At 43.9% G+C, this 25,636-nt stretch overlaps 1 protein-coding gene across 2 annotated transcripts in view; it reads left to right on the top strand.

The window, feature by feature from the left end:
• Positions 1-9,187: 9,187 nt before the first annotated feature.
• EDARADD (EDAR associated via death domain) overlaps positions 9,188-25,636 on the top strand; it is a 134,282-nt gene continuing 117,833 nt past the window's right edge. The window contains exons 1-3 of one of the 2 annotated variants that reach the window (XM_054561112.1): positions 9,188-9,346; positions 9,646-9,887; positions 11,671-11,807. The gene's annotated coding sequence lies outside the window, so the exon portion shown is untranslated. Of the gene's footprint in view, positions 9,347-9,558; positions 9,888-11,670; positions 11,808-25,636 lie in introns of both variants that reach the window. The other variant, XM_054561109.2, reaches the window with a different exon arrangement.

Genomic DNA, 25,636 nt, shown 5'->3' with positions numbered 1-25,636 from the left:
TACAACTGATGGGAGTGGGTCTGAACATGGGAGGGCTCAACCTGAAAGTCCACGACATCAGAAAAACTTGGAGGGAGAGGAATGAGTTCAGTCAGGACCTTTTTTGTGATTCTGTACATGGCCAAAGAGAATTCACTGTGGGCAACATCTACATGCCTCACATTTTCAAATGAAAATTATCAGAATGGGTGCAGACCACAGCCATAGACTAATTATGATTTAAATGAAAAATGGGCAGAATATCTGAATGGACATTTCTCAAATGAAACCTACAAACGGCTAACAAGTATATGAAAGAATGTTCAACATTTGCTAATCATCAGAAAAATGCAAATCAAAACTACGATGAGATATCATCTCACCCCACTTTAAATGGCTTTTGTCAAAAAGGGAATAACAGAAGCTGGTGAGGATGCAGAGAAAGAGAAATCCTCATACACTGTTGGTGGGAATGTAAATTAGTACAGCCACTATGGAGAAGAGTATGGAGATTCCTCAAAAAACTGAAAATAGGCTGGGCACAGTGGCTCCCTCCTGTAATCCCAGCACTTTGGGAGGCCAAGGTGGGCGGATCACCTGAGGTCAGGAGTTCGAGACCAGCCTGGCCAACATGGTGAAACCCCGTCTCTACTAAAAATACAAATTAGCTGGGTGTGGTGGCGTGGACCTGTAATCCCAGCTACTGAGGAGGCCGAGGCAGGAGAATCACTTTAACCCGGGAGGTTGAACCCACTACTGTACTCCAGCCTGGGCAATAACAGCAAAACTCTGTCTCAAAAACAAAACAAAACAAAACAAAAAACTGAAAATAGAATCACCATATGATTGATCCAGCAATTTCACTCTTGGGTATATACCTAAAAGAAAGGAAATCAATATATCAAAAAGACATCAGCACTCCCATGTTTATGGAGGCTCTATTCACAATAGCAAAAACATGGAATCAACCTAAGTGCCCATCAATGGATGAATGGATAAAGATAACATAGTATATTTACACGATGGGATATTATTCAGCCATAATCCTGTCGTTTGCAGTAACATGGATGGAACTGGAAGTCATTATGCTAAGCGAAATAAGCCAAGCACAGAAAGACAAATATCACACGTTCTTACTTATATGTGTGAGCTAACAAAGTGAATCTCATGGAGGTAGAGAGTAGATTAGTGGTTACTAGAAGCCGGGAAGGATGGGTGGGGAGTGAAGAAAAGTTTATTAATGGCTACAAATAGACAGTCTGATCAAAGAAATAAGACCTCCTGTTACATCAGTAGGGTGACAATAGTCTACAGTAATCTATTGTATATTTCAAAATAGCTAGAAGAATTCAAGTGGTTTGAGCATAAACAAAAGACAAATATTTAAGGTGATGGTACCCCAAGTATGTTAATTTGATCTTTACAAATTATATGAATGTATTAAATTATCACATGTATCCTGAAACTATGTACATCTATTATACATCAATAAACTTTTAAAAAATGAATTTACACCCACTCCAATCCACCAAAGTGTGTCCTTTAGAGTCTTAGCCTCTCAATTTTGCTGTTTGGCTCCTTCCATTCTTGAAATCCCAACACAAATCTCACCCCTTGCCTGAGTCTCATAAGCTAACCAACGACTTCACTGTCAAAGACCAAAGTGATTCATTCAAAACTATTTGATTTTGAGTGGCTACGAAGTGCCAGGTGCTGTTCTAGGTGCTGGTAACACAGCAGTGAACAAAACAGGCCAAGACCTTGATCTCATGGAGTCCATATATTAGAGGGCTTACTCCTCAGAATTTTCATGTTTACTCTTCCTTCCATTTGTTTGTTTGTGGGGTTTTTTTTTTGAGACGAAGTCTCACTGTTGTCACCCAGGCTGGAGTGCAATGGCATGATCTTGGCTCACTGCAACCTCCGCCTCCCAGGTTCAAGCGATTCTCCCATCTCAGCCTCCCCAGTAGCTGGGACTATAGGTGCGCGCCACCACGCCCAGCTAATTTTTTGTATTTTTAGTAGAGATGGGGGTTTCACCATGTTGGCCAGGTTGGTCTTGAACTCCTGACCTCAAGTGATCTGCCCGCCTCAGCCTCCCAAAGTGCTGGGATTACAGGCATGAGCCACCAAGCCCGGCCTATTCTTCCTTCCATTTATTGGGCTGCTCTGTTTTTTTGAGTTATCCTACCATATATGGGTGTTTATGACATTACGGTATGCAGGGGGAAATCCTTGTCTTATAAATATTAACAGACTTATGGTAAATGTTGTTTAGAATTGCAGTTTTGCCTTGAATGATATCTCAGGTGATCACCTTGGAGCTGGTTCTCCTGAAAATTCCCTTGGAGAGCTGGTTCATACTCTGTGAGTCAGTACCTTTCCTGAGGAGGGCAGCGACCTTAAAGGTAATAAAACTAGCATTCTTGCGTCAAGAAAAAGGATTACAAAGCTTTAAATATAGGTCTGCTATTCAGCTGTCAAAAAGTCTGCAAGGCGGCCAAATGTGTGTAGCCAAGTAATGGAACCTGTCAGCTCATGGCATGGGGCGGGGGTGTGGGGGGCGGGTGGTTATCATCCCCAAAAGCAATGGGAAATTATTACTCTAGTTAATGACTCTCCTTGACAGAAGCTTGACAATGGCATTGGTTCATTTATTATAGTGGTTAAGTAATTGTACAAATTAAGAAGCTTGCTCTGGGCACTTACAGTTTCATGATACAATCGAAGGTATTGTTTGCCATTAAAATTTTGTGGGCTCCTGATTTAGGAATCAGCTAATGAATCAGCTAATTCTGTATTAGTGTCAAGGTAATGAGATGAAAGTGTAACAAACGGCCAGGTGCAGTGGCTGTCACCTGTAATCTCAGCACTTTGGGAGGCCAACGTGGGTGGATCACTTGAGGCCAGGAGTTTCAGATCAGCCTGGCCAACATATGAAACCCCATCTCTACTAAAAATACAAAAATTAGCTGAGAGTGGTGGTGCGCACCTGTAATCCCAGCTACTAGGGAGGCTGAAGCAGACAGTCGCTTGAACCTGGGAGGCAGAGACTGCAGTGAACCAAGATTGCACCACTGCACTTTAGCCTGGGCAACAGGGCGAGACTCCATCTCAAAAAAAAAAAAAAAAACCCAAAAAACAAAAACAAAAAAACTAACGGCCGGGCACGGTGGCTCATGCCTGTAATCCCAGCACTTTGGGAGGCCAAGGCTGGTGGATCACTTGAGGTCAGGGGTTCGAGACCAGCCTGGCCAACATGGAGAAACCTCATCTGTACTAAAAATACAAAAAAAATTAGCCGGGCGTGGTGGTGTATACCTATAGTTCCAGCTACTAGGGAGGCTGAGGCAGGAGAATCACTTGAACCCAGGAGGCGGAGGTTGCAGTGAACCCAAGATTGCACCACTGCACTCCAGCCTGAGTGACAGAGTGAGACTCCATCTCAAAAAAAAAAAAAAAAAGTGTAACAAACTATTTGTACTTCCAGGAGTAAGCTGAACTCTGATAAATGAACCAACTGGGGTCTGGTAACTACCTTAATCTGTATGGTATAATAGAGATATGACAAGAAATATGGCTTCTGAAGAGCCTGATGATTTTGACGTGGGCATAAATAGCAATTTGTACTTGGTGATAAGATTTCTGATATTTACTTTCTCCTTTCTTTGGCAAGTACACAGGATAAAAAGTAACTAGAATGAATCCACTGTTTTTCTTCAATGTTTATAGAACTATAAAACTCTCAAGTTGACTTTACTAGACAGGGTTAGATAAATTTGGGATAAAGTTAGAATGATTTGCATTCCTAAAAGAGGACATAAAACTAGAATTGTCAGTTTAAAGAAAGCCCATTTTTATAACTAACATATCGACTAGGCTAGAGATTAATGAGTGCTGTTCAGAATGAAAAAACTTAATAAACTCAATGACTGGCAAACTTCTTCCATCATTCTCCCCTTTGTTCCACAGACCACCTTATTCAGCACAAGAGGCCTTGCAGAATTGCAAAACATCAGGAAGTCAGTTAACATAACTGGGCTGTTAGCATTGCTTTTAAATGCCAAACCACTCTGCACAGCATGCATCCTTTGGGAACTAGCCACATTCTTGGAATATGCTTGACCCCCAAGAGTAAGAGGGACCACTGGGGACTTGCTCTTCTTCCATGATTCCCCACTCTTCTCTCACAAATAACACCTTGGACATTGCAGATTAATTACAACTTTCAGCAACTAGAAACCGCCACCAGAGTACAAAATAGTTACTGAATGGAAAGAAGAGAAATGCCCTGCCTTTTCAAGGCGGAGCCAAACTTAGGAGCCCACTGAGGACACTGCAGTCATTTTACAGAATCAGACACTTGCAACCCTGTAGGCACCTGCACAGTGATTCAAGAAGACAGAATGGGAAAGAGAACAGGGGGGCTTCAGCTTCATGGAAATAGAGACCAAATCTCTTTTTATTTATATTTTTATCTCACCATTATAGACCCAGGTGATAGCACAGTGCCTGGAACAGAGTAGAGTAAGCACCCGTAACTGACCTCTGTTGCTATTTTTACTGCTATAGGTTGCACAGCGAGTACAAGCTGAATGCTGCTGAAGTGGCAAGTCAGTGGCCCTGAGGGGAGGCCAGGAGGGCACCATGCACAAAGGCCCCAAAGGGCACAGCTGCCCACAACTTCCCCACACTGCACTGCAGCAGGGCCCTTTTCACTTAATGCCACGAAGATTCGTTCCATTAGATTAAAAACAGTGAGGCAAGTTTAGCAGGTTCAATACTACATCGGGCATATTGTATTGTTAGAACTGCAGTCTTGCCAATGGCTAGGTGTTTATATCACTTAAGAAGATAGCTCCTAGTCCAGAAGCAGTGGCTCATGCCTGTAATCCCAGCACTTTGGGAGGCCAAGGCGGGAGGATCACTTGAGGTCAACAGTTGGAGACCAGCCTGGCCAACATGGTGAAACCCTATCTCTACTAAAAACAAAAAGAAAATTAGCTGGGCATGGTGGCACGTGCCTGTAATCCCAGCTACTCGAGAGGCTGAGGCAGCAGAATCACTTGAACCCAGGAGGCGTAGGTTGAAGTGAGCCCAGATTGCGTCACTGCACTCCAGCTTGGGTGACAAGAGTGAAACTCCATCTCAAATAAATAAACAAACAAACAAAAAAACAACAACAAAAAAAGAAGAAGATAGCTCTTTGGATCTGCCTCTCCAAATCTTTGGGTCTAGCACTGGCACTCCATTTATAATCATATTGAATTTCTTGGTATCACAGAAAAAAAAACTCATCAGACAAAAAGCAAATGCTATTTTCTTATTTAAAAATTTAGGCTGGGCATGGTGGCTCACACCTATAATCCCAGCATTTTGGGAGGCAGAGACAGGCAGATAGCTTGAGTTCGAGATCAGCCTGGGCAACAGCAACATGGCAAAGCTGTCTCTAAAGAATATATATAAAATATATGTATACACACACATATATATGTATACACACACACATATATATAAAATATATGTATACACATATATGTATGGAAAAAATTGGCACATGTCTGTAATCCCAGCTACTCAGGAGGCTGAGGTAGGAGGATCCCTTGAGCCCGGGAGGTGGAGGTTGCAGTGAGCTGTAATTGTGCCACCCCTCCAGCTTCAGTGACACAGAGACTCTTCTCAAAAAAAAATTAAAAAAAAAAATTAGTGCATTTTCTCTCACGCACACACATACACATGCATACACACTTGCAAAATCAAAAACAATAACCAAACCCTCCCGTTCCAATGGCTCCAGTCTTCTCTAGGCCTGTTGCTGCTCCATCTCCACACTGCTCCATGCTCTACCTCAAAGCACCTTCCGTGATGGCAGGAGAACAAGTGGAGGCACCTCCTGCCCGCCTCCTGTCAGTCTCCTACCAGCACACTCTGCCCCGGGCATGCAGTCCCAGGGACTTGCTGGGTTTCCCTTATTGGTCAGAGTTCATAGAGGTGGTCCACCCTCTCTGCAAGGGGAAATGAAAGGTATCTACCTCTCACCAGTGTCTTGCACCTGACATATAGGATGGTCAGCCCAACTAGCAGACTTGGAGCCCAAGGATCTGGGTCTGGTTATGGATAAAATAAACTCACTGGGGGCTTGGGACACATGCTACCATAACATACCCACATGAGACACACACATGTGCACACACACACACAAAACTACAAATATGATAATTCAGCTGAATTACATTGGTGGTTTCTGGATACCCAAATTTGAATGCCGGCTTCATTTTGGAGTAGCAACTTTGCTAGCTCCCTGCATCCCATCCACCTCAGTGTCGCACCAGGACGCCCTCTCATACCTCAGCTCCTGCCAGGCCAACAACAAAAATTCATGACTCGAGTCCTACCTCTCAAGCTTTATTCATTATCTCCTAAATCTGGTAATCCCACCCTCATTTTCTTTCCCCCCAAAACCCACCACTTCCTGGGAACCTTCCAGATGTTTCTCACCCCTACAAACAATTGGTGCCAATTTGCCACACTGCCTAAGCTACATAATAGCCTGTTCTACAATTTTAACAACCAGGGCTTTGACTTGTAGCAAAAGCCTTCAAAGCTCCACTGCCTGTAATAGTTTGCAAGTAGCTGGAGATGGATTTTAATCAGTCTATTGTACAAATATCTCAAGCAATAAGACATCTGACCAGTGAGTGACAGGGTAACTGAGACACTACAACAAAAAGTTTCACCAAAATACAACCTTCCAGCAAACAGAAAATGGGGTCTCTGCTTCCATCTGTGAGTATGCCAATGATTATCACACTAGCAGGGAACAGGGAGCCCCCAGCTGGCCACTAGGCTACAAATACTGCCCTTTTCTCATTAAAACAAACAAACAAACAAACAAAAAAAACAACAAAAACAACTAGGGCCAGACACAGTGGTTCACTGTGGGATTACAGTGCCTGGAATCCGAACATTTTCAGAAGCCCAGGTAGGAGGATCACTTGAGGCCACGAGTTGAAGACCAGCCTGGTCAACAAAGCCAGACCCCATTTCCACAAAAAAATTAAAAAATTAGCCAAGTGTTGGGGCATATGCCTGTAGTCCCAACTACTTGGGAGGCTGAGGTGGGAGGATCCCTTGAGCCCAGGAGTTTGAGGCTGCGGTGAGCTATGATTATGCCACTGCACTTCAACCTGGGTGATAGAATGAGACCCTGTCTCTTAAAATAAAATAAAAAACAAACAAATTGGCCGGGCGCGGTGGCTCACGCCTGTAATCCCAGCACTTTGGGAGGCCGAGGCAGGTGGATCACCTGAGGTCAGGAGTTTGAGACCAGCCTGGCCAACATGGTGAAATCCCATCTCCACTAAAAATACAAAAATTGTCCAGGGATGGTGGCAGGCACCTGTAATCTCAGCTACTCAGGAGGCTAAGGCAGGAGAATCGCTTGAACCCAGGAGGTGGAGGTTGCAGTGAGCCAATATCATACCATTGAACTCTAGCCCGGGCCAACAACAGCGAGACTCCATCTCAAAAAGAAAAAAAAAATTTTAATTAAATCCTGTAGCTCCCACCTCTCTTTGCACACTTGGGGGAGGGGCAAATCTGTGCAAAGAATGGAAAACAGGCTAACGAGGAATCTCAGGTACAGAAATGGGACATAACCAGTCACAAACATTTGAGGAAAACCACACGCGGAAAGAATAACCTTATATATTTTTCTTTCTTTTTTCTTTTCTTTCTTTTCTTTTTGCCAGAGTTTCACTCTTGTTGCCCAGGCTGAAGTGCAATGGCACTGTCTTGGCTCACTGCAACCTCCGCTTCCAGGTTCAAGCAATTCTCCTGCCTCAGCCTCCTGAGTAGCTGGGATTACAGGCATGCACCACCACGCCCAGTTAATTTTGTATTTTTAGTAGAGACGGGGTTTCTCTGTGTTGGTCAGGCTGGTCTCCAACTCCTGACTTCAGGTGATCTGCCCGCCTCGGCCTCCCAAAGTGCTGGGATTACAGGTGTGAGCCACCGCGGTTGGCCTCATTTTTTTTCTAAAGGAGAACCTGCACTTGGAAAAAAACAGTTTAAAAGTGAAAATCAGTGTAACTAAAATACGTATAGGGATAAGCAAGAATATCACAGCGTGAAATGACAGCAGGCAGTTATGAAAAGAAAGCCAGGCTGGGCAAGGTGGCTCACGCTTGTAATCCCAGCACTGTAGGAGGCTGAAGCAGGCCTCACCTGAGGTCAGGAGTTCGAGACCAGCCTGGCTAACATGGTGAAACCCCGTCTCTACTAAAAATAAAAAAATTAGCCAGGTGTGGTGACGCGTGCGTGTAATCCCAGCTACTCCGGAGGTCGAGGCAGGAGAATCGCTTGAACCTAGGAGGTGGAGGTTGCAGTGAGCCGAGATCTCACCACTGCATTCCAGCCTGGGCAACAGAGCGAGACTCCATCTAAAAATAAGAATAAGAATAATAAGAATAATTAACCAGAGATCTTGGACATACAAACAACTACTGAAAGAAAAAGAAACCTTCAAGAGGTGGGCAAAACAGCAGAGCAGGCACGGCTGAAAAGCAAACCAGAGAGCTGGAATAAATACGAAGCCAAGGAATTCTCCCAGAAGGTAACTTAAGGGATAAAATGATCAAAGCTTTATGAAAGACAGACAAGGAATTATGGAGGACAGATTTAAACGCCGCAGCATAATTCACAGACATTCATCCCATTGATTTCGCTGTAGTCTTTCCTGCTCATCTTCTTATCCAAAATTAAAGTACCTTAGCGGCTCAGCTTTTTCCCAATTACAGTCGGCTTCCGCCCCGTGGTGCTGGTTTGGACTTGAGGGTCCTGGGTGGGGACCCCCGGAGTTGCCCCGTGATTCCCCTCTTAGCACTGTAACCTCCTGGGCGCCAAACAGGCTGCCCAGGCAGCCCGGAGGAGCAGCAGCTTCAACGCAACCCAGTCCCCAGCCCTGCGCCTCCCCAGCCACTCTGGAACATGCTGCCCGTCGAGCAGTGGTCCGACGTGACGTTCGGGGAGGTGAGAGAGTCCAGAGGTCAGAGGAGGAGGAACCCGTCGAGCGGTGAGAAAACTTTACCCCGCCCCCTGGAAGCCCACTGAGGGCACGCAGATGCCGGGCGCGGCGACTTTATTTGCGTTTCTGCAACGCCCACCCTGCAGTGCCACGCCCCCGAGCGCGAAGCCTTCTGGGAGTTCTGATCCCGGAAGACCGTAGGGTAGGGACCAGCAGACTGACTGGGGAGCCGGTTGAGGAAACTCGGGAACTACAGCTGCGGTGGCGGCTCCGCCTCCTTGGGGCTGGAGCTCCCTGACGGCCAATGAGGCGGGACTACGTGGGCCTCCAAAACACCCTGAGGTGCCGGCGGGGCTGCTGGGCGCCCTCTTCTTGGCCCAGCCGGCCGTCGCCGCGCCCCTCCCTGGGTCCTCCCACATCCCTGGTTACAGTCTCTAAATGTAGCGTTTGCGCCCTCACCCTGCACAGCCTTGATTTTCCAAAGATAGGCCTGGACTTTTGCAAACAGGGGGCTCTCCTCCTTCATGAGTCTTTCTGTAGCCTCATACCTACAGGCTGTTAGACGTTACACCAGTGACTTGTAGGATCCTGGAGTAAACAGAAGCTGCTTTTGGAAATCTGGTACCCTGCTCGGTCCACAGGTGCAAACTCAAAGACCTACTTTCAAGCTGCCGTCCATGTACTGCCCAATGAAGCTGCAACACGTGAACCTCTGTGGAAGGCGCCCACCTTTTCTCCAGTCCTTCTCTAACTGAGTGCCCTATCAAAATGGAAGAATCCCTGAATGAACCCATTTCAAGTTTGAATTGTGGTAAAATATTGCAATCCGAAGTGTTGGTTGCCTACAGCTTCCTACTGATTTTGGCTGGTGTCTAAAAAGAAGGTACCCCCAAAATAAAATAAAAATAAAAACAAGGCCCAGAAATGTCTCCTGTGTTAGCCCAGTAAATAGTTGATTTTCTTTTCTTTCCTTTTTTTTAGAGACAGGGTCTTGCTATATTGCCCAGACTAGATTCGAACTCCTGGGCTCAAGTGATCCTCCTGCCTCAGCCTCCCAAGGAGCTGGGACTACAGGCAGGCACCACGGTGTACTCAAATTTTTTTTTGAGAGGGAGTCTTGCTCTGTCACCCAGGCTGGACTGTAGTGATGGGATCTTGGCTCACTGCAACTCTACCTCCTGGGTTCAAAGCAATTCTCCTGCCTCAGCCTCCCCGGTAGCTGGGACTATAGGCACGTTGACAAAAAGAGTCAAACTCTAAAATATTTTAAGAGGTTTATTCTCTTAAATATGAGATGGCCAAATATGAGTGGCCATGTCCCGTGACACAGCTCTCAGGCGGTCCTGAGAACATGTGCCCAGGGTGGTCAGGGTACAACTTGGTTTTATACATTTTAGGGAGGCATGAGACATCAATCAAATACATTTAAGAAATACATTGGTTTGGTTCAGAAAGGTGGGACAACTCAAGGCGGGGACAACTCAAAGGTGGGACAACTCAAGTGGGGGTGGGGTTACTTCCAGGCTATAGGTAAATTTAAACATTTTCTGGTTGACAATTGGTTGAGTTTATCCTTGGATCAAGAGAAAGGAAATGTTCAGGTTAAGATAAAGGATTGTGGAGACCAAGTTTTATTGTGTAGAGGAAGTTCTCCAATAGCAGACTTCAGAGAGAGCAGGTTGTAAAATGTTTCTTATCGGACCTAAAAGAGTGTCTGGCTCTTAGTTGATTATCTCCTGGATCTGGAAAGGAAGGAAGGAAAAAAAAGGGCCGGGGGGTGGGGGCGGGTGGCAGGCGCAGTGGCTCATGCCTGTATTCCCAGCATTTTGGAAGATCGAGGCAGGCAGATCGCCTGAGGTCATGAGTTCAAGACCAGCCTGGCCAACATGGCGAAACCTTGTCTCTACTAAAAATACAAAAACTAGCCCAGTGAGGTGGTGCACACCTGTAGTCCCAGCTACTCAGGAGGCTGAGGCAAGAGGATTGCTTGAACCCAGGAGGCAGAGGTTGCAGTGAGCCAAGATCTTGCCACTACACTCCAGCCTGGCGACAGAGTGAGACCCTGTCTCAAAAAAACAAAAACAAAAAAAAGAGCAACGATAAAAAGGGGGAAAGAGGATTCTCTGTACATGTGGATTTTTCCCACAAGGGATGGCTTTGCAGGGCCATTTCAAGATGTGGCAGAGAAACATGTTTTGGGGTAAAATATTTTGATTTTCTTCCTTGTTATGCCAGGGTCAAATTGGAAAGTAAGTCATGATATATAGGGTTAAATAAAACCCATCTGATGAGAATTTGTGGTTTGTAGGGTATGGCTCCCCACATCCCTTAGATAGGAATTTGGGCAAGATTAAAAAAAAAAAAATCAGGGCTTAGTCCTCAGGTGTGTGCCACCACATCCAGCTAATTTTTTTTTAGTAGAGACAGGGTTTCCACCATGTTTGCCAGGCTGGTCTCGCACTCCTGACCTCAGGTGATCCTCCCGCCTCAGCCTCCCTAAGTGCTGGGATTATAGGTGTAAGCCAACAGGCTGGGACAGAATGAGTGTTCTGTTGAGCTGAGCAGAGGCGGTTGGCTTGGTAGACAGAAAAAGGCTGAGGAAAGTATTAGTAGAAGCTGAGAACAAAAAGCAGATTGGTCCTTTCAAAGTTATTTTCCTCCTACAGGTTTGAGAGAAGAAAAATAGCTCCAAGCATTCTGAGCTCTGTAAAGTACTCGGGACCAGAGACACAGGAGTGTGAGACTTCAGTCATGCCCGCCTCTAGCCCTCCCCCTGCTGCATACCTGGGGTCAATTGTTTAAGGTAATTTTGTTCCTGACTAGCTGCCTCACCCAGTGTCTTCCTGTTCCTGGAATTTGTGATACAAAGAACAATGTATAGCCAATCAATAGCTTATATTATTTTAATGTGAAATCTTGGTAAACAATTTAGGAACTGCCTCTTCTTTTCCTTTAAAAACCTCAAGGTAGTAAGTCCCTGCATTCCCAAGTACTTGGGAGGCTGAGGCAGGAGGATTGCTGGAGCCCAGGAATTGAAGGCTGCGGTGAGCCATGATCACACCACTGCACTCCAGCCTAGGCGACGGTGAGACCCCATCTCTTAAACAAAACAAAATTTTAAAACCCTACTTGTAATTGTTGCTAGTCCCAGTGAATATTCACTGGGCAGCTTGAATCTATGCTCTCGGGATGCAATCTCAAGCTTGGCCCAAATAAACTATTTACATTAATTTTGCTTCAGCCTCTTCCTGTTAGGTAGACAGGTTAAAGCAGAGGGGGCTTCCTTATCTTGTTGATACCAGTGGGCCAGAGGAGGTCTCCAAATACCAGTGGGACCTTGACCCTGGCCCGTGTCCAGGCTCTTGACACCATCTCAATAAGGAATTCAAGGATGAATGAGGAGGCTGGGCGCGGTGGCTCATGCCTATAATCCTAGCACTTTGGGAGTCCAAGGCAGGCAGATCAAGAGATAGAGACCATCCTGGCCAACATGGTGAAACCCCGTCTCTTCTAAAAATACAAAAATTCGCTGGGCGTGGTGGCACATGCCTGTAATCCCAGCTACTCGGGAGGCTGAGGCAGGAGAATCGCTTGAACCCAGGAGGCAGAGGTTGCAGTGAGCCGAGATCACCGCACTGCACACTAGCCTGGCAACACAGCGAGACTCTGTCTCACCAAAAAAAAAAAAAAAAAAAAAAAGAATGAGTGAGGAAATAGTGAAAACAGGGAGATTTATTGCAGAGTGAAAAGTATACACTCAAGAAAAGGGAGTGTATGTGTACTCACTAGAGAGTCACACACAAGGGGGTTTGGGGGTGCTACCTTTATGGGTTTTTTTAATCAAGGGGCCGAATATTCATGAGAATTCCTGGAAAAATGTGGAGGTTTCTCGGAACTGTGGTGCCACTCATTTTTACACCAAATATGGATGTTCCCAGAACTGTCATGGCGCTGGGGTGTGTGTGTTTGGTATGTTAATGAGTGCATAATGAGGTCCCAGGTGAAACCCAGGTCACTCCAGTGCCATGTTGGGTCCAGTCAGTCTTAGCCAGCTTGGTCCACACCCTGGTTTTTTAGGGTCTTATCAGCCCATAGCTTCTGTAGCTATTTACAGTTTCCTTTGGCTGCTCATGTGAAACTGCTGCCTAGAATATTCTATACTCCTATGACCACCCTGTATTATTTCCGTCTCAATGCCCACTAAAACTGGCCTTTTAGGGGGTTAGGTTATTATCTCTGTCTCTCCTGATTTCTTGGAAGATCAGATAAACAACTTAGGTTTGGCTTGGTGGTGTGGAACTTCAGCATGAGTGGCTCCATTTTAGTTTGGTCTGTTGAGCCAAGTGCAGGAGCTCAGTCTAAACCAATAGCCTCCCGTAAATTTTATCTAATAGACCAGGTTCAGTGGCTCCTGCCTGTAATCCCAGCATTTTGGGAGGTCTAGGCAGGAGGATCATTTGAAGCCAAGAGTTCAAGATCAGCCTGGGCAACAAAGCAAGAACCCCATCTCTACAAGAAATAAAATAAATTAGCCAGGGCCAGGCGTGGTGGCTCACGCCTGTAATCCCAGCACTTTGGGAGACCGAGGCAGGTGGATCACTTGAGGTCAGGAGTTCAAGACCAGCCTGGCCAACATGGTGAAACCCTGTCTCTACTAAAAATACAAAAATTAGCCAGGCGTGGTGGTGGGCACCTGTAATCCCAGCTACAGGGGAGGCTGAGGCAGGAGAATCGCTTGAACCTGGAAGGTGGAGGTTGCAGTGAGCCGAGATTGTGCCACTGTACTCCAGCCTGGGCGACAGAGCAAAATTCCATCTCATAAATAAATAAATAAGCCAGGTGCAGTGGTGTGTGCATGTAGTGCCAGCTACTCGGGAGGCTGAGGCAGAAGGATCACTTGAGTCCAGGAGTTCAAGGCTGCAGTAAGCTATGACCATGCCATGGCACTTGAGCCTGGGCAACAGAGCAAGACTCTGTCTCTAAAAAAAAAAAAAACAAATTACCTAACAGTAATAATGGTACTAACAGTAGTGAATTTAGGGCAAACACACCACATACCTCATGACTCATCCTTTCTTGGGATTGTCACAGGACTCCAGCCTTGAACTGAGGCAGCCTCACTTCACAGGCCAGGGTTGTTACCTCTCAGCCCCCACAGACCTGGGATTTGTTTCAGCTCTGCAGGAGAGAACTGTGTGACCTTGGGCAAACTCTTCCCCTCCTGGTCTCCCTTATCTGTATCTGCACACAGCTATGATAAGTGGTGGTAAAAGTCGTTCTAGCTCTGAGTTTGTAGGATTATTGGACACCCACTGTGCATGAGGCGACTGCTTACACAAGGAGATGTTACATTAAGATATTGGACAGCTAGGCGCGGTGGCTCACACCTGTAATCCCAGCACTTTGGGAGGCCGGGGCAGGTGGATGACGAGGTCAGGAGTTCAAGACCAGCCTGGCCAACATGGTGAAACCCTGTCTCTACTAAAATACAAAAATTAGCCTATAATCCCAGCTACTCAGGAGGCTGAGGCAGATAATTACTTGAACCCAGGAGGCGGAGGTTGCAGTGAGCCAAGATTGCACAACTGCACTTCAGCCTGGGTAACACAGCGAGACTCCATCTCAAAAAAAAAAAAAAAAAGATATTGGACGAAGGTTGGTGTTTAAATGGACCCTATTTGGTAGTTACTCGACTGTGTGTAATATTTTAGTTGTTAAATGAGGTGGCATCTTTTCATCATTTGGCTTTTCTGCCTTTTACCCAGAGCAAGCACCAGATAATCAGCTTTTGGTGTTGCTTAGCAAAATGACAGCTCTTTCCTTAAAAAAAAAATTTTTTTTTGCAAGAGAAAAGACGAATTTATATTCATGTATGTATGAGAGTTCAGGGGAAAATGTGACTCTAGCTCTTTCATTTAAAGCTCATTAGTTCTCTTATAGCTGGAGACATTTTTTCTCTTCTGCTCTTCGGGTTGCGAGGCTTAGGGATTCTAAGACACTAAGCCTTGCCTTTGTAATCCTGTTTTATAAGGCTATTTTCTCCTTTGAAGATGAACTCTCAATCATTTAGATACTTAAAAGCCTAGACACAGCACAATTTATTCCTATAATGTACTGAGCTCAAATACCAAGTAGGTATTGCAGCGCCTACCCAGGAAACAAACCTTGGCTTGTGCACAAATGACTTACACACATGAAAGTGCCAGGATAAACCCAGGGGTTTTCAGAGAAAATATCAGAATGAGGGAAAAGGCTAGAATATAGAATGTCAGAAATACTTGGGTTCGAATCCAGCATTCTCCTTCTTGGCTTTGTGACCTTGGACAAATTAATTAAACTCTCTGAGCCTCAGGTTCCCCAGCCATAAGATGATGATAATATCTGTGATCTGGGAGAGCCAAGTTGGCATCCCTTTATCAACTAAGTCAAACCTTTAGGTTATGGAAACAAAAGTTACCAACGAATCAAGGGTTCAGGGCTCAGCTGGCATGGCAATTTCCTAAATTCCTGTGGCTACAAGAAAAACCACACTCTTGCTAAACTCCCTAACAGTAGGAATTATCAGGCAAATTATCAGACACTTCCTAAGTCTGATGTACAATCCAGACCACTACAGCCCCGATTGGACAGAGACCTGGCCTTAGAAACACTTTCTTGACAGGTAACTGCCAACCTCAAGCCAGTTTTAGCAAACTGTAGAGACTGCACACACAAACTGTCTCTGTGTCCTATAGGTCACCTTTAATGTAAAGAGCCAAATTCCATCTCATTTTAATGCCAAAACCCTTCCCCAAAGTGAACATGGAATGGATTATTACCTATATGTGTAGCCATTGTGCATGCATTTGGCTTCCCTCATAAATATGTATAGCTTTCCTCCAAAACCTGAATATGTATGACTATTGTGTAATACAGACCCTGTGAGGCACAAAAACCATCCTGCCCTTTCCCTCTTTGGAGAGGAAGCACCTTTATTACATGCCAAAACTGTCTTTTCCTGGTTTGCAAACCGATATCACAAAGCTCTCCTTTCTACTGTTAAGCTATCCTGATGGTCTTTTGGACCATACATCTCATAGATTTGTTTTAAAGACTAAGTGAGAAACAGTACAATATGATATACATTCAGTGTATCTGAATTGAGTGAAGTAGATGGCCCATATTTACTGCTATGTTGCTGTTATGATTGTTATTATTTTCTTCCTCTTGTTGTCATCCACTTTTGTATTTTTCAAAGTACCTTCACTCATTCCATCACTTTTTTTTCTATCACTCTTTTATGCTAGATTAAGACATGCTCAACCATGACTAGCTTCAAAATATATTTGTGTGTTAGACTCTGTTAGCCCTCTCTAATCTCTCTTTGATGTTTTGCTAATGCATCCTGTGAATGCTCTGTGCTTATTCTTACATTTCCCCTCCACTCATTGTCTTCTTCTTTTTTCTTTTTTTTTTTTTTTTGAGACAGAGTTTTGCTCTTGTCACTGAGGCTGGAGTACAGTGGCACGATCTCGGCTCACTGCAACCGCAGTCTCCCGGGTTCAGGTGATTCTTGTGACTCAGCCTCCCCAATAGCTGAGATTACAGGTGCACGCCATCATGCCTGGCTAATTTTTGTATTTTTAGTAGAGACGAGGTTTCACCATGTTGGCCAGGCTGGTCTCGAACTCCTGACCTCAGGTGATCCACCCGCCTCAGCCTCCCAAAGTGCTGGGATTACAGGCATGAGCCACCACTCCCGGCTCACTCATTCTCTTCTGGACCTCACAGCTGATTGCTCCTGTCTTCATCACGCCAAACCCATGACCGGTTCTAAGGCTCCTGTCAGTGGATATTTGTCAGGCTAAACTCTTAAAAACATGGGGCACGTGTTCCCAGGACCTCCTGGGGGCTTTATCACAGGCAAAAAAAAAAATTTTTTTTAAAATAGGGTTTATTTTATGCAGATAAAAAACTCATCAGTGTCTGCAGCATCTTATCAGACTTCTGAGACTGGATTTCAGATCTTCCAAAATTTGGGAAGATTGCTTGACAGGCCAGCAGAGAGTAGGGCAGAGAGGAAAAACTTAGCAGTTGTTTTATGGCTTTCAGGGCTCAGTGACTTCATCTCAGGATACCAGCAGTAGCCTCTCCCTAGTCCTTCAACTCAGAGCTCTGACATGAATTCTGGATGAAGGTTACGGAGCAGGGGAGGAAGGGAGGAGATGAATATTTCTGGAAACAGTAGAGATTCTCAATGAGCAATCAAAGTAGCCTCCTGTCAGAGGAGATACACTGATAAGAACAAGACAGCCCTTTATGCCATTTTCTGGAGCAATTATGTTTACTGGGCACTCTGGCTTAGCCCGGAGAACAATGATTCTCCCTCAGGGATGCCCAGACCCCAGTTTGAGTATCACTGTTCTTGCGGCTAGGCCAGAGAACCTTTCTGCAAGGGGCCTGTGAGGTCAAAGCTGTTTTCATAGTATACCATGATATTCTTTGTCTTTTAAACTGTGCTAACATTTGCACAGTTAAAAGCAATGGTGGGTAAAATGGTAATATTGATAAAATGGCAAAATAAATGATGTGTAAATGGTGGGCTATGGCAAGAACTAAGGCTGTGGCTTCAAACAGTGCAAATAATCATATTCTCTACTACCGTGTACGTACAGCCCCTTTAAAACAAAACAAAACAAAAAAACACACCAATTTGGCTTAAGAATGTTCTTGATGAGGCCAGGAGTGGTGGCTCACACCTGTAATCCCAGCACTTTGGGAGGCCGAGGTGGGCAGATCACCTGAGATCAGGAGCTCGAGACCAGCCTGGACAACATGGAGAAACCCCGTCTCTACTAAAAATACAAAACTTAGCCGGGCATGGTGGTGCATGCCTGTAATCCCAGCTACTCTAGAGGCTGAGGCACTAGAATTGCTTGAACCCAGGAGGGGGAGATGGCAGTGAGCCAAGATTGCGCCACTGTACTCCAGCCTGGGCAACAAGAGTGAGGCTCTGTCTCAAATAAAAAAAAAAAAAAAAAAAAGTTTTTGATAGAGCAATAAAAATGATTGATTTCATTAAATCTTAATCTTTGAGTACATATCTTTCTAATATTCTGTGTGACAAAATAGGAAGAATGAAGAAAGCACTTGTGCTGCAAATCCAAGTACAATGGTTATCTTAAAGAAAACACTCATCTGGTTCAGCTGTGAGCTGAATCAGCAGGCTTTTTCACAAAATACTGCATTAGTCTGTTTGTGTTTCTATAAAGGAATGCCTGAGGCTGGGTAAGTTATGAAGAAAAGAGGTTTATTTGGCTCACGGTTCTGTGGGCTGTACAAGAAACATGAGAACAGTCAGTTATCTTTCAATTGTTCTGTCTCCCTGTCCTTGCCTGTATTAGGCCATTCTTGCATTGCTATAAAGAAATACCTGAGACTGGGTAATTTATAAGAAAAGAGGTTCTTCCAGCTTTACAAGCGTGGCACCAGCATCTGCTTGGCTTCTGGGGAGGTCTCAGGGAGCTTTTACTCATGGTGGAAGGTGAAGCAGGAGAAGGCACTTCACATGAGGAAAGCAGGAGCAAGCATGAGTGCAGCAAGAGGTGCCACAGACTTCACAAACCAGATCTCCCGAGAACTCACTCGCCAGTGTGAGAACAGCACCGAGACATGAGGGATCTGCCCCAGTGACTTAAATACCTTCCACCAGGCCCCACCTCCAACACTGGGGATTACAGTTCAACATGAGATGTGGCGGGGACGTATATTCAAACTATATCACTACCTTACAAGGAAAGTAACTTTATTTTATTTTATTTTTTTTTTTGAGATGAAGTTTCGCTCTTTCGCCCAGGCTGTAGCGAAATGGCATGACCTTGGCTCACTGCAACCTCTGCCCCTTAGGTTCAACCGATTCTCCTGCCTCAGCCTCCCGAATAGCAGGTATTATAGGTGCTGCCACCACGCCCGGCTAATTTTGTATTTTTAGAAGAGATGGGGTTTTGCCATGTTGGCCAGGCTGGTCTCAAACTCCTGACCTCAGGTGTTCCACCCACCTTCACCTCCCAGAGTGCTAGGATTGTAGGCATGAGCCACTGCACCTGGCCACAAGGAAAGTAACTTTAAAATGACCAATCTGCTTTTTGTTCTTTGTTTCTGATTTATTCAGCCCCTTCTGTTTATAAAGACAATCCCCTTGCTCAACTCATTGGAATACTTATTCTATTTTATGGAACGAACTGTTGCCCAATTCTACAATCAAAATAAAGCCAACTGAGATCTTTAACTAAATTCGTTGTAGGTTTGTCTTTTCACAATATGCAAAGAATTTTAAAAATATTTTTGGTTATTTCTTGTCTTCTGCTACCTTTGACGTTTGTTTGCTCTTGGTTCTCTGGTTCTTTTAGTTGTGATGTTAAGGTGTCAATTTGATGTGGGCATTTAGTGCTATAAATTTCCCTCTTAACACAGCTTTAGCTGCATCCCAGGGATTCTGGTACATTGTCTGTTTGTTCTCATTGGTTTCAAAGAACTTCTTGATTTCTATCTTAATTTCATTATTTACCCAAGAATCATTCAGGAGCAGGTTGTTCAATTTCCATGTAGTTGTGTGGTTTTGAGTGAGTTTCTTAATCTTGAGTTCTAATTTGATTGCGCTGTGGTCTGAGAGACTGTTTTTTATGATTTCAGTTCTTTTGCATTTGCTGAGGAGTGATTTACTTCCAATTATGTGATCAATTTTAGAGTAAGTGCCATATGGCACCAAGGAGAATGTATATTCTGTTGTTTTTAGGTGGAGAGTTCTGTAGATATCTATCAGGTCCACTTGATCCAGAGCTGAGTTCATGTCCTGAATACATTTGTTAATTTTCTGTCTTGATGATCTATCTAATATTGACAGTTGGGTGTTAAAGTCTCCCAATATTATTGTGTGGGAGTCTAAGTCTCTTTGTAGATCTCTAAGAACTTGTTTTATGAATCTGAGTGCTCTTGTATGAATTAGTAGATAGTTCTAAGCACAGTTGTAAAAGAGGTAAACTTGATCTTCAAATTCTCCACATCTTTTTGGAAACTTTTTGTCCTATTAGGATCCCTTTCCTGATGTCATCTCACCCTCACTCTCTAGATATTTAGTCCCCTGTTGGATGCACACTGTCCTTTTTAACCACTGCTGTGGTCTGAATGTATCCCCCAAATTCCTGTATTAAAAATGCAATTCCCAATGCAACAATCTTAGGAATTGGAATGTTTAGGGAGGTCATGAGGGTTCTGCCCTCATTAATAGATTCATTCCATTATAAAAGGGCTTGATTGAAGGGAATTTGAGCTCTTTTTGCCTTCAACCTTCTGCCATGTGAGGACATAGTGTTTAAGGTGCCATCTTGGGAGCAGAGATCTGATCTTCATCAGACAGCCAACCCTGGTGGCACTTTGATCTTGAACTTCCCAGCTGTATTAGTCCATTTTTACACTACTGATAAAGGCATAACTGAGACTGGGCAATTTACAAAAGAAAGAGGTTTAATGGACTTACAGTTCCCAGTGGCTGGGGAAGCCTCACAGTCATGGCAGAAGGCAGGGAGGAGCAAGTCACGTCTTAGGTGGTGGCAGCAGATAAAGAGAGAGAGCTCGTGCAGGGGAACTCCTCTTTTTAAAACCATCAGATCTCATGAGACTTATTCACTATCATGAGAACAGCATGGGAAAGACTTGCCCCCATGATTCAGTTACCTCCTACAGGGTCCCTCCCACAACACATGGGAATTCAAGATGAGATTTGGGTGAGGACACAGCCAAACCATATCACCAGCCTCCTGTTAGAAATAAATTTCTGTTCTTTATAAATTACCCAGTCTGTGATATTTTGTTTTAGCAACACAAGTGGGCTAAGACAACTACTAAAATCTTCCCCTAAATAGATATCTATTTCTCTAGAAAGCCAACAAAGCATGACATTAAGACTGGAGGGCCAGGTGTGGTGGCTCACTCCTGTAATTCCACCACTTTGGGAGGCTGAGGCAGGGAGGATGGCTTGAGGCCAGGAGTTCAAGACCAGTCTGGTCAACATAGCAAGAGCTTGTCTCTACAAAAGAAAAATTAAAAAAAAAATTAGTTAGATGTGGTGGTGCACACCTGTAGTTCCAGCTACTTGGGAGGCCAAGGCAAGGGTGAACTGAACTCAGGAGGTCAAGGTTGCAGTTAGCCATGATTGAGCCATTGCACTCCAGCCTGGACAACAGAGCTAGATCCTGTCTTAAAAAAAAAAAAAGAAAAAGAAGTGGGAATTTCAGGTACTTAGGAGACTAGAAGGAGAAAACAGGTAGCCTTATGACATCCATCCAAGGTCACGCAGAGATTCATCTACTGGCCTGGATAAATTATTACTGTGTGGTGACCAAATATATCAGACAGGATCTATCAGGTAAACAGAAGCAACCTCAAATATTCAGGACAGAGGGATTTTAATTCATGGATTTTTTTTTTTTTTTTTTTTGAGACAGAGTCTTGCTCTGTCACCCAGGCTGGAGTGCAGTGGTGCCATCTTGATTCACTGCAACCTACACCTCCCAGGCTCAAGTGCCCCTTCCACTTCAGCCTCTCAGGCAGCTGGGACCACAGGTGTGAGCCACTGTGCCCAGCTAATTTTTGTATTTTTTTGTAGAGACAGGGTTTTTCCGTGTTGCCCAGGGTGGTCTCAAACTCCTGAGCTCAAGTGATTTGCCCACCTTGGCCTCTCAAAGTGCTGGGATTATAGCTATGAGCTACCATGCCCAGCCAGGGGTACTTTTTTACACTGGTGATGAAGGAACTGGGAAGCCAAACTGGACAGTGAGATGAAACAGAGATCAGCCAGAGTAGGAAGGCAGCCAACAATAAGGACACAAGGAAAGAGGCAGCATTGCCAGGGCCTGGAAACAGGTGTTGGAGTGACACCTAAAACAGTCTCATTTTAAGGTTTTTGTAAAAAACAAAAACAAAGAACCCTGCTGTATTGACATACAGATGACACACAACAAAGTGCACATATCTAAAGAATAAAATTTGATAAATGTTGACATATGTGTACACCCATGAAAGCATTACCATAGTCAAGACAGTGAACAAGTCTATCATCTCCAATAGTTTCCTCATAATCCTGTGTAATCCCCTTCCCCTAAGCCACCAGTCCTTAAGCAACAATGATCTACTTTATACCACTATTGATTCCTTGGTTTTGTTTTATATTTTATTTTATATTTAATTTTATTGAGATGGAATCTTGCTCTGTCACCCAGGCTGGAGTGCAGTGGCGCGATCTTGGCTCACTGCAACCTCCACCTCCTGGGTTCAAGTGATTCTCCTCCCTCAGCCTCCTGAGTAGCTGGAATTACAGGTGCCTGCCACCACACCCAGCTAATTTTTGTATTTTTAGTAGAGACGGTGTTTTGCCATGTTGGCCAGGCTGGTCTCGAACTCCTGACCTTCAGTGATCTGACCACCTCAGCCTCCCAAAGTGCTAGGATTACAGGCGTGAGCTACCACACATGGCCAAATTTTATATAAATATATTCATTCATACCATAGGTATTCTACTTTTGTCTAGTTTCTTGCACTGAGAACAATTATTTTCAGATTCATCTGTTGTTAGTATCAGTGGTCCCTTTTTATTGTTCCATAATACTATGGCTTTTGTGTGGCTATACCACAGTTTGTTTATTCATTCACGTACTGATGGTCATTTAGGTTGTTTCCAGTTTGGGGCTATTACAAATAATACTTTTCTGAACATCTGTACACAAGTTTTTGTATAATTATATGCTTTCTTTTATCTTAGGGAAATATTTAGGCATGGAATGCCTGGATTATATGGTAGACGTATGTTTAACATTTTAAGAAATTGTCTAATGGTTTGCTAAAGGGGCTTTGTCAATTTACAGTCTCACAAGCAGAATAGGAGAGTCCCAGTTGCTCCAATATTTACCCGCAATTGGTATTGTCATCTGTTTCTTTTTTGAGACAGGGTTTCGCTTTGTCATCCAGGCTGGAGTGCAGTGGTACAATCGTAGTTCACTGTAACCTCAAACTCCTGGGCTCAGTGATCCTCGCACCTTGGCCTCCCAAAGTATTGGGATTACTTGTCATCTTTTTAAATCTCTGCCATCTAAAGAGTCTGCAGTGGCATCTTGTCGTGGCTTTAATTTGCAAGTATGGAAAAAACTGATGATGTTGAGTGTCTATTTTGTTCCTCTTTGCCACCCACATATCTTTCTGGTGAATTGCCTGCCTAGATATTTAGCCTAGTTTTAATTGTGCTGTTCGTTTTCTTATTGTCAAGTTTTGTGAGATATTTATTTATGATGGATACAAATCCTTTATCAAGTAGATGCTTTGCAAAACACTTCTCCAGCCTGTGGCTTGTCTTTCTGTTCTTTTAGCAGTGTCTTTTGTAGAGCAGAAGTTTTAATTTTGGTGAAGTCCAAGTTTTCATTTGATGTTACTATTTTATGGATTCCACTTTTGGTGTTGCACCTAAGAAATGCCTAACCCAACGTCACCAAGGGTTTTCTCCTTTGCTTCTTCTAGAAGTTTTATAGTTTTAGGATTTATTAGATCTAGAATCAATTTTGAGTTAATTTTTGTATATTGTGAAGTATTCAAATTCTTTTTTTATTCCGAATCAATATCCAGTTTTTCCAGGAACATTTGTTGTAAAGGCCATCTTATCTCCGCTGCCTTGCCTTGTGCCCTTACCAAAAACTTATTGTCAATTTATGTGTGGATCTACTTCTTTAAAATTATTTGTGGGCTGGTTGCGGTGCCTCATGCCTGTAATCCCAGCATTTTGGGAAGCAGAGGTGGGAGAATCTCTTGAGCCCAGGAGTTCAAGACCCCGTCTTATTTTTTTAAGTAAAAAAAAAAAAAAAAAAAAAATATATATATATATATATATATATATATATATATATATAAAATTTGTGTAGAGACAGAGTCTTGCTATGTTGCTGTGTTGTCCAGACTGGTCTCAAACTCCTGGCCTCAAGTGATCCTCCTGCCTTGGCCTCCCAAAATGCTGGGATTACAGGCATGAACCACTACACCTGGCCCAGATCTATTTCTGACATCTCTACTCTCTTTCATTGATCCATGTGTCAACTTTTGTTTGTTTGTTTTATCATCTGATATGGTTTGGATCTGTGTCCCCACCCAAATCTCGTGTCAAGAAGTAATGTCAATGTTGGGGGTGAGGCCTGGTGGGAGTGATTGGATCATAGGGGTGGATTTCCCTCTTGGTGCTGTTCTGGTAGTCAGTGAGTTCTTCTGAGATCTGGTTGTTGAAAAGTGTGTCACGTCCCCCACATGTTCCTTCTCCAGCCACGGTTCATGCCTGTAATCCCAGCACTTTGGGAGGCCAAGGCAGGAGGATCACTTGAGGCCAGGAGTTTGAGACCAGCCTAGACAACATAGCAAGACTCTGTCTCTACACAAATGATTTGTATTTATTTATTTATTTATTTATTTTTACTTAAAAAAATAAGATGGGATCTTGAACTCCTGGGCTAAAGCGATTCTCCTACCTCAGCTTCCCAAAGTGCTGGGATTACAGGCATGAGCTACCACAACCAGTCCACAAATAATTTTTAAAAAGAAGTAGATCCACTATAAAAAGGAGTAGATCCAGCTCCCCTTTTGCCTTCTGCCATGGTTGTTTCCTGAGGCCTCCCTAGAAGACCAGCAGATGCCAGCATCATGCTTCCTATACAGCCTGTGGAACCATGAGCCAAGTGAACCCCTTTTCTTTATAAATTACCCCGTCTTGGCCACGCTCAGTGGCTCACACCTGCAATCCCAGCACTTTGGGAGGCCGAGGTGGGCAGATCACTTGAGGTCAGGAGTTTGAGACCAGCCTGGACAACATAGCAAGCCTCTGTCTCTACAAAAAATTAGCTGGGTGTGGTGACCTGCACCTGTAATTCCAGTTACTCAGGAGGCTGACGCAGGAGAATTGCTTGAACCCAGGAGGTAGAGGTTGCAGTGAGCCAAGATTGCGCCACTGCCCATCTCAAAAAAATAAAAAATAAAAAATAAAATTCCCCAGTCTTGATAGTATTTATAATATTTAACTTAATTCCTATAGTTAAAGGAATTAACAACAGTTTTCATTTTATAGCAATGCGAGAATAAACTAATACATTATCCCAGATGTATGCCTATCTTACTGCTAATATGAAGCTATTTGGTCTGTCATAGCCTTGTCTTGAAATCAGGTGGTGTCAGCCCTCCACCTTTGTCCTTTGGCAGAGTTGTTTACCCACTCTATGAACTCTGCATTGCCAGGTCACTTTTTAAATAGCTTCTCAATTTCCACAAAAAAAAAACTAGCTGGGATTTTGATTATAATTACTTTGAATAGATAGATCAACTTGGAGGAAATTGACATCTTAACAGTATTGAGTCTTCTAACCCATGAACAAGGTGTACTTCTCCATTTATTAATATCTTCTTTAAGACAGCTCAGCAATGTTTTTAGTTACCAGCATACAGGTCTTTCACATACTCAGATTAATCCATAAGTGTTTCATCATCTTTTAGAATTCTATTGTAAATTGTAGTTCTTAATTTCCATTTCTGATTGTTTGTTGCTGGTAAATATAATTCATCTGAGTATGTTGA

The sequence above is a fragment of the Pongo abelii genome, chromosome 1, assembly GCF_028885655.2.
Source record: "Pongo abelii isolate AG06213 chromosome 1, NHGRI_mPonAbe1-v2.0_pri, whole genome shotgun sequence".
NCBI classification, from domain to species: Eukaryota; Metazoa; Chordata; class Mammalia; order Primates; family Hominidae; genus Pongo; species Pongo abelii.
The sequence above is the reverse complement of the archived record's forward strand: the minus strand, read 5'-3'. Positions and strand labels throughout refer to the sequence as shown.